Raw genomic sequence first — 7595 nt, forward strand, 5'->3', positions numbered from 1 at the left:
TTTGTACATAACTGAAGTAACAATGAATGATTTCTGAGATCTCAGACTCCATTTACTGCCACAATTCCGTTACAAGTTTCGAAATAACTTTCCCTATGTTCAGCCCTCCCAATGTAATATGTATGTAACAGCAATTAATGCAAAAAAGATGCCATGAATATGAGAGAATAAAAGAGTATATGGGAAGGTTTCCAGGGAGAAAAGGAAAGGTGGAAATGATGAAATTGTATTATAACATCAGAATTGAAAGACGATGTAAAGTTCTGCTGTTCTCTGCTGGAACTTTACTGACTTATGCTGCAGCAACTTTCTAATAGTAACTGATCTCAAGATGTCTTGCCTATGTCTCAGCTATGCTGCTGTGACCTGTAACACTATACTAATCTTCTCTTCCCATTCGCTTCTGACTATAAACTCCTTTACTTTCATTTTTTAGTGTCGAATGTCATTACATGTAGGAAGTTGCTAATGAATGGAGGACTCCATTTCAGAAATAAATGACCACCATAAAGCTGAAAGAAGCTTCTGCAGTCACCATAAATTAAGTTTACACTTTTTTCTCAAAGTTCCATTAAATTAAGTTTTCTGTGGATTATAAATATTAATTATATTTGGGGGCAGAAACTTCTTAGCCATTCTGTAAGTTATACCCAATTGAGATACTGCATTTGCATACATATGCCTTCTAATAACTTCAAAAGGAAAACTATATGGCTTAACAAACAGAAAAATGCTAAGATAAAGCAAGATAATATTAAAAAGATTCTATTCTTTGTGAGAGCAGAAGCATTTCTTTTATTTAACAAAAAACTGGAATAGAATTAAGTATGCATTTGGTGCATATTTGTAAATTAAAGTAAAAATATGTCAGAATAAAGAGCATGTACAAGGTTCCATGCTACTCACAGTAAAGATTCATGCAGCTATTAAGATAAAAACTTCATTTCCATAATCATGTTTTGTAATGTAGTATTTGCTAATAAAATCAAGTATGAAATGACATTTTAATTTTATTGACTTCATAATGTTCTTATATTTAATTGATGCAAGAGGCTGAATCTCAAAAATGCCTTCACTTAACAACATTTTTAGGATTTCAAATATAAATGACAAAGAGTAAGAATCTCAAACTTGAAGTATGGTTCAGACATATATAAGAAATGCTATTTCATGCCTTTAATTCCACGACTCAGGAGGCAGAGGCAGGCAGATTTCTGTGACTTCGATTCCAGCCTGGTCTACAGAGCAAATTCCAGGACATCCTCCAAAACAATGCAGAGAAACCCTGTCCAAAAACCAAACAACAAGAAAAAAACAAGACGTGCTATTTAAATAACTTGATACAACTAGGGATACAACAAATTGATAGATGTCTTTCCTATCATGCATGCGTTGAATTCAATATCCACTAGTATAAAATTAAATATAAAGCAAATGAATAATATATTTATACGATTGTTATACATACTCAAGTAAAATATATTTTCTATTATTTGAAATTCAGTAGATATTATAACACCAAAATTGACTTGCAACTTTTGAATGTGTTAAAAATGACTTTGAAGATTCTCTGAATTTCCTCCATGTCTGTTGTTACGTCCCACTTTTCATTCCTGATTTTGTTAATTTGTGTGTTCTCTTTCTGTTTTTTGGTCAGTTTGGATGAAGGTTTGTCTATCTTGTTGATTTTCTCAAAGAACCAACTCTTTGTTACATTGATTCTTTGTATTTTTTCTTTGTTTCTACTTTATTGATTTCAGCCCTCAATTTGATTATTTCCTGGTGTGTACTTTCCTGAAGTGAGTTTGCTTCTTTTTGTTTTAGAGATTTCAATTGTACTGTTAATCATCTAGTGTGACTATTCTCCGGTTTCTTCATATGAGCACGTAGTGCTATGAACTTTCCTCTTTCGTACTGCTTTCAAAGTGTCCCATAGGTTTAGGTATGTTGTGTCTTCATTTTCATTGAATTCTAGGAAGACTTTAATTTCTTCCTTGACCCAGGAATGTTACAATTGCGCACTATTCAATTTCCATGCATTTGTAGGGTTTCTAAAGTTTGTGTTGTTGTTGAATTATAACTTTAAAGCATGCTGATCTGATAAGTTACAGGGAGTTATTCCAATTTGTTTTGTGCATACGGATGTTTGCTATGTTGTAAAGAATATGATCGATTTTAGAGAACGTCCCATGTGGCGCTGAGATTTAGTTTCTTTGTTTGGAAATCTGACTGCAACACCTTCTTTGACCACAGTACTTATTTATGTGTGTAGATTGTGTGATTTCATGGAATTCTCACCATTCAGCAAATCTAAATGTCAGTAATACTAATAGGTCATTGCATTTAGCCATAACTTGCCAGTGTTCACATAAGTTGTATAAATCATTCCAGAAACAAATAAAATAAAATTTTTTTCTGAATGAATTTGAAACCCTCATTGTAAATATCATGCTTCATTACTTTTCATGAAAGAAAAATGCCATAATAGCTAATGTTTGTAAAAGTTTTAATTTGATTTTGAGAGTATTGATAACTTTAAAAAATAAAACATATTCAATACTAATATAAATATTAAGAAACTGTATAGAACTGAAATTTTTGACCATATCTTTTGAAGATAAGAATATTTTTAAAATATTAAGTAGGAAGGTGGTTAAAGAACTTTTACAGCCTGTGTATAGATACATAGCATGAATAATAAAAACCCAGAGACAGATATTAGTGTTCAAACTGAAGATCAGAGAAATAAATCAGCCAAGTCACCAGAGAGCTCTTACCTTTACCAATGCTGGGGCAAACCTGTTCTCAATGTGACTGGAGACTAATTGCCTACTCTGAGACCCTGCTCTTGCTGTATATACTTTTCTAGTCTGGGATTAAATGTATGCGAGCTCTGTTTCTCTTTTAGACTGATTCATTCGCATGTAGACCTTGGTGGTCTTGAACTCACAGAGATCCATTTGTCTCTGTCTCTTGCGTCCTCGGATTAAAGATAGGTGTCACCACTGCCTGCCCTCTATGGTTGTAACTGTTTGGCATACTGATCTTCAAGTAAACTTTATAAGATTATAAGCTATATATGTACATATATATATGCATATATATGTATGTATCCACAATTTCTCTTTTTGTCTAACACAAAAAGAAGGCTATATCTAATATAAGAAAAACTATGTGCAATAAATATAATAACTATATAAAGTATATACAGGCAGTAAGTAAATAAGCATATCAACAATGTTCAGTCAATTTGCATTTGAAAAAATCATAGTAAAAACTCCATTATCTATCCCATTTTGATGAGTACAAATTCTTGTACATAGATTACATTGTATTATAATTTGCATTATCAAATTATCTTTTAATGTCTCTCAACTTTTACACTTTATATACATATATTAAGTGAGTTTCTTTTCTGAGTCTGGTAAACAAGGAAAAGTATAACTGTAGCCATATTGTCTTCAACTCCCTCAAAGACCCAAGTTTGAATAAATAATAGATGAGTAAGCAGGAAAACAAAAAAAATTTTCAAAAAATGTGGGAAATGACAAAAATATCTGGCTGCCTGTATAGTCACCCACATTTACTGTGAAATGGTTAGGATCAACTTTTGGCTTATAGGCATACACTATTCTAAAGACTTTTTATGAAGCAGGATTTTTGAAGGACTGTCCACCCTTTTCTTAACAAGATTTTGAATTCATTCTATTTTGTGTACTGCTTGTCAAATTTATACAACATTCTGTCAGCAGATAAGGCATTGGCACTTACTTTCCCAGTAGCTTACTGTTGCCACATAGAAAGTAAATTCTATCTGGATTTTCTGGGAAGCCCGTCATCTTCTCTGAAGTAGGTTGGTGCTGCCAAAAGCAATTGTGTCTCATTGTTATAAAAAAGAAGAACCTATGTTATTGAATCATCTTAATTACCATATTCTGTAGATCTCTAAAGAGTTTGAAGATCACCAGAATTTCTAAACTATATCTGTTTGACTTTGAAAACATAGGTAATGTGACTAAAAGTTCACTTGTAATAGGTGACTAACTGCTAAAATATATTTCATTATTATCCTATATATTTGGTAATAATAACATCGAAGGACTAGAAATTTGTGTTGCATTATTAAATGAGCTGTATAGGTACAATACTTTGAACAAGATTCAAAATGTATGTACAGCATACTTTAACAAATTAATCTTAAATATGTATCAATATATAAAATTTGTATACAACATACAAAAACACGATCCAATGTAAAATAATTAAAACTAGTAGTTGTTTTTTAAAAGTAGGTTCAATAATCTCTTTTAATCTCCTCATATCTATAACCTCTCATTTTCTTTTCAGAATAGATTCAATAATTCAGCTGTTTATCCTATCTTATGAGTTTGTCACTTTTGTCTTTTAAAACAACACTGAATCTAATTAACTTTGTTAGACTTTCTTCCTGACCACAAACAATAACAATGAAAAATATCTATAACCCAATGTATGACCAAAACTACCCTCTCCACCTCTTGGGAATGTGGGCAAAATGTTTTTAAAGTTACTTCCTTCTGCTTGTGGGTGATGGCATCCTTAGGATATCATGAAAAGAAATATGTGGGTTTTTTGTCAAGTACTGGGAGAGGTAGCTGAATCATATGTTCTTTAGTTCCAATAAAAGAAGAAAATCTTTAATTTCTTTTTTTTTAGTTCAATGAGAATGAAGACACAACATTCCCAAACCTATGGTACACTTTGAAAGCAGTGCTAGGAGGGAAGTTCATAGCACTAAGTGCCTACATGAAGAAACTAGAGAATAGTTATACTATAGAATTAACAACACAGCTGAAAGCTCTAGAACACAAAGAAGCAAACTACCCCAGGAGGAGTAGATGCCAGGAAATAATCAAACTGAGGGCAGAAATCAATAAAGTAGAAACTAGGAAACAATACAAAGAATCAATGCAACTAAGAGTTAGTTCTTTGAGAAAATCAACAAGATAGACAATTCTTTGGCCAAACTTATGAAATAGCAGAGCGTGAACATGCAATTTAACAAAATCAGAAATGAAAAGGGAGACCTAACAATAGACTCTAAGAAAATTCAGAGAATCATCAGGTCATACTTTGAAAACGTGTACTCCACAAAATTCAAAAATTTAAAGGAAATGGACAATTTTCTGGATAGCGATCACTTGCCAAAATTAAATCATGAATAGTTTAGCAATTTAAATAGACCTATAACTCCTATGGAAATAGAAGCAGTCATCAAAAGTCTCCCAAACAAAAAAAAAGCCCAGGTCCAGATAGCCTCAGTGCAGAATTCTACCAGACTTTCAAAGAGCAGCTTATACAAATATGTATGAAAGTATTCCATGCAATAGAAGCAGAAGGGTCTTTGCCAAACTCTTTCTATGAGGCTTCAATAACCTTGATCCCCAAACCACACAAACACAAAACTAAGAAAGAGAACTTCAGACCAATACCCTCATGAACATTGATGCAAATTACCCAATAAAATACTGGCAAATTGGATCCAAAAACACATCAAAACAGTCTTTCACCACGATCAAGTAGGTTTCATCCCAGGGATGCAGGGATGGTTCCACATGCAAAAATCCATCAATATAATCCACCATATAAACAAGCTGAAAAACAAAAATCACATGATTATCTCACTAGATGCAGAAAAACCCTTTGATAAAATCCAAAACCCCTTCATGATAAATGTCTTGGAGAGATCTGGTATAGCAGGAAAATACCTAAACATAATAAAAGCTATATACAGCAAACCAACAGCTAGCATCAAAATAAATGGACAGAAACTCAATGCAATTCCACTAAAATCAGGAACAAGACAAAGCTGTCCACTCTCTCCATACCTTTTCAATATTGTACTTGAAGTTCTAGCTAGAGCCATAGGACAAAAAAAGACATCAAGGGGATACAAATTGGAAAGGAAGAGGACAAATTTTCAACATTTGCAGATGATATGATAGTTTACATAAATGACCTGAAGAACTCTCCCAGGGAACTCTTACCGCTGATTAACATCTGCAGCAAAGAGACAGGCTACAAGATCTACTCAAGAAAATCAGTAGCCCTACTATATACAGACAATAAAAGGGCTGAGAAATAAATCAGACAAACATCACCCTTTATAATTGCCACAAACAACAAAAAAATACCTTGGGTTAACGCTAACCAAACAAATGAAAGACCTGTATCACAAGAACTTTGAGTCTTTAAAGAAAGAAATTAAAGAAGCTCTCAGAATATGGAAAGATCTCCCAAACTCTTGGATAGGTAGGATAAATGTAGTAAAAATGGCAATCCTGCCAAAAGCAATCTACAGATTCAACGCAATCCCCATTAAAATCCCAGCACAATTCTTCACAGACCTTGAAAGACCAATAATCAATATTGTATGGAAAAACAAAAGACCCAGGATAGCCAAAACAACCTTACTCATCAAAGCAAAATCTGGAGGCATCACCATCCTTGACTTCTGGCTCTATTATAGAGCTGTAGTCCTGAAAATAGCTTGGTATTGGCACAAAAATAGACAGGTAGACCAATGGAATCGAATAAACACCCAGATAATAACCCATACATTTATGAACAGCTGATCTTCGACAAAGAAGTTAAAAATATACAATGGAAAAAAAGCATCTTTAACAAATGGTGCCAGATAAATGGATGTGGACATGTAGAAGATTGCAGATGTACCTATATCTATTGCCATGCACAAAACATAATTCCAAATGGGTCAAAGAGCTCAACATAAATCCAGCCACACTGATCCTCTTATAAGAGAAAGTGGGTGGTACCCTTGAATAAATTGGTACAGGAGACAGCTTCCTGAACATAACACCGGTAGCACAAACAGTGAGGTCAACAACTAATAAATGGGACCTCCTGAAACTGAGAAGCTTCTGTAAGGCAAAGGACCCAGTCCACGAGACAAAAAGGCAGCCCATAGAATGGGAAAAGTTATTCACTGACCCCACATCTGAGCTGATCTCCAAAATTTTCAAAGAACACAAGAAGCAAGTCTCCAAAATACCAAAGGATCCAGTTAAAAAGTGGGCTACAGGACTAAATAGAGAATGCTCAATAGAGGAGTATAATATGGCTGACAGGCACTTGAGAAATTGCTCAACATCCTTAGCCATCTGTGAAATGCAAATCAAAACAACTCTGAGATACCATCTTACTCCTGTCAGAATGGCTAAAATCAAAAACACCAACGACAATTTATGCTGGAGAGGTTGTGGTGAAAGGGGAACACTCCTCCACTGCTGGTTGGAGTGCCAACTCGTACAGCCACTTTGGAAATCAGTATGGAGTTTCCACAGAAAAACGGGAATAAACCTCCCACAAGACCCAGCAAATCCACTCTTAAGCACATATCCAAAGATTCACATTCATAGAACAAGGATGTCAGTTCCAGCATGTTCATAGCAGCATTATTTGTAACAGCCAGGACTTGGAAGCAACCTAGATGTCCTTCAACAGAAGAGTGGATAGAGAAAATGTGTTACATTTACACAATGGAGCACTCTTCAGCAGAAAAAACAATGGAATCCTGAAATGTGCAGGGGAATGGA

The sequence above is a fragment of the Mesocricetus auratus genome, unplaced genomic scaffold, assembly GCF_017639785.1.
Source record: "Mesocricetus auratus isolate SY011 unplaced genomic scaffold, BCM_Maur_2.0 Super-Scaffold_100003, whole genome shotgun sequence".
Lineage (NCBI taxonomy): Eukaryota > Metazoa > Chordata > Mammalia > Rodentia > Cricetidae > Mesocricetus > Mesocricetus auratus.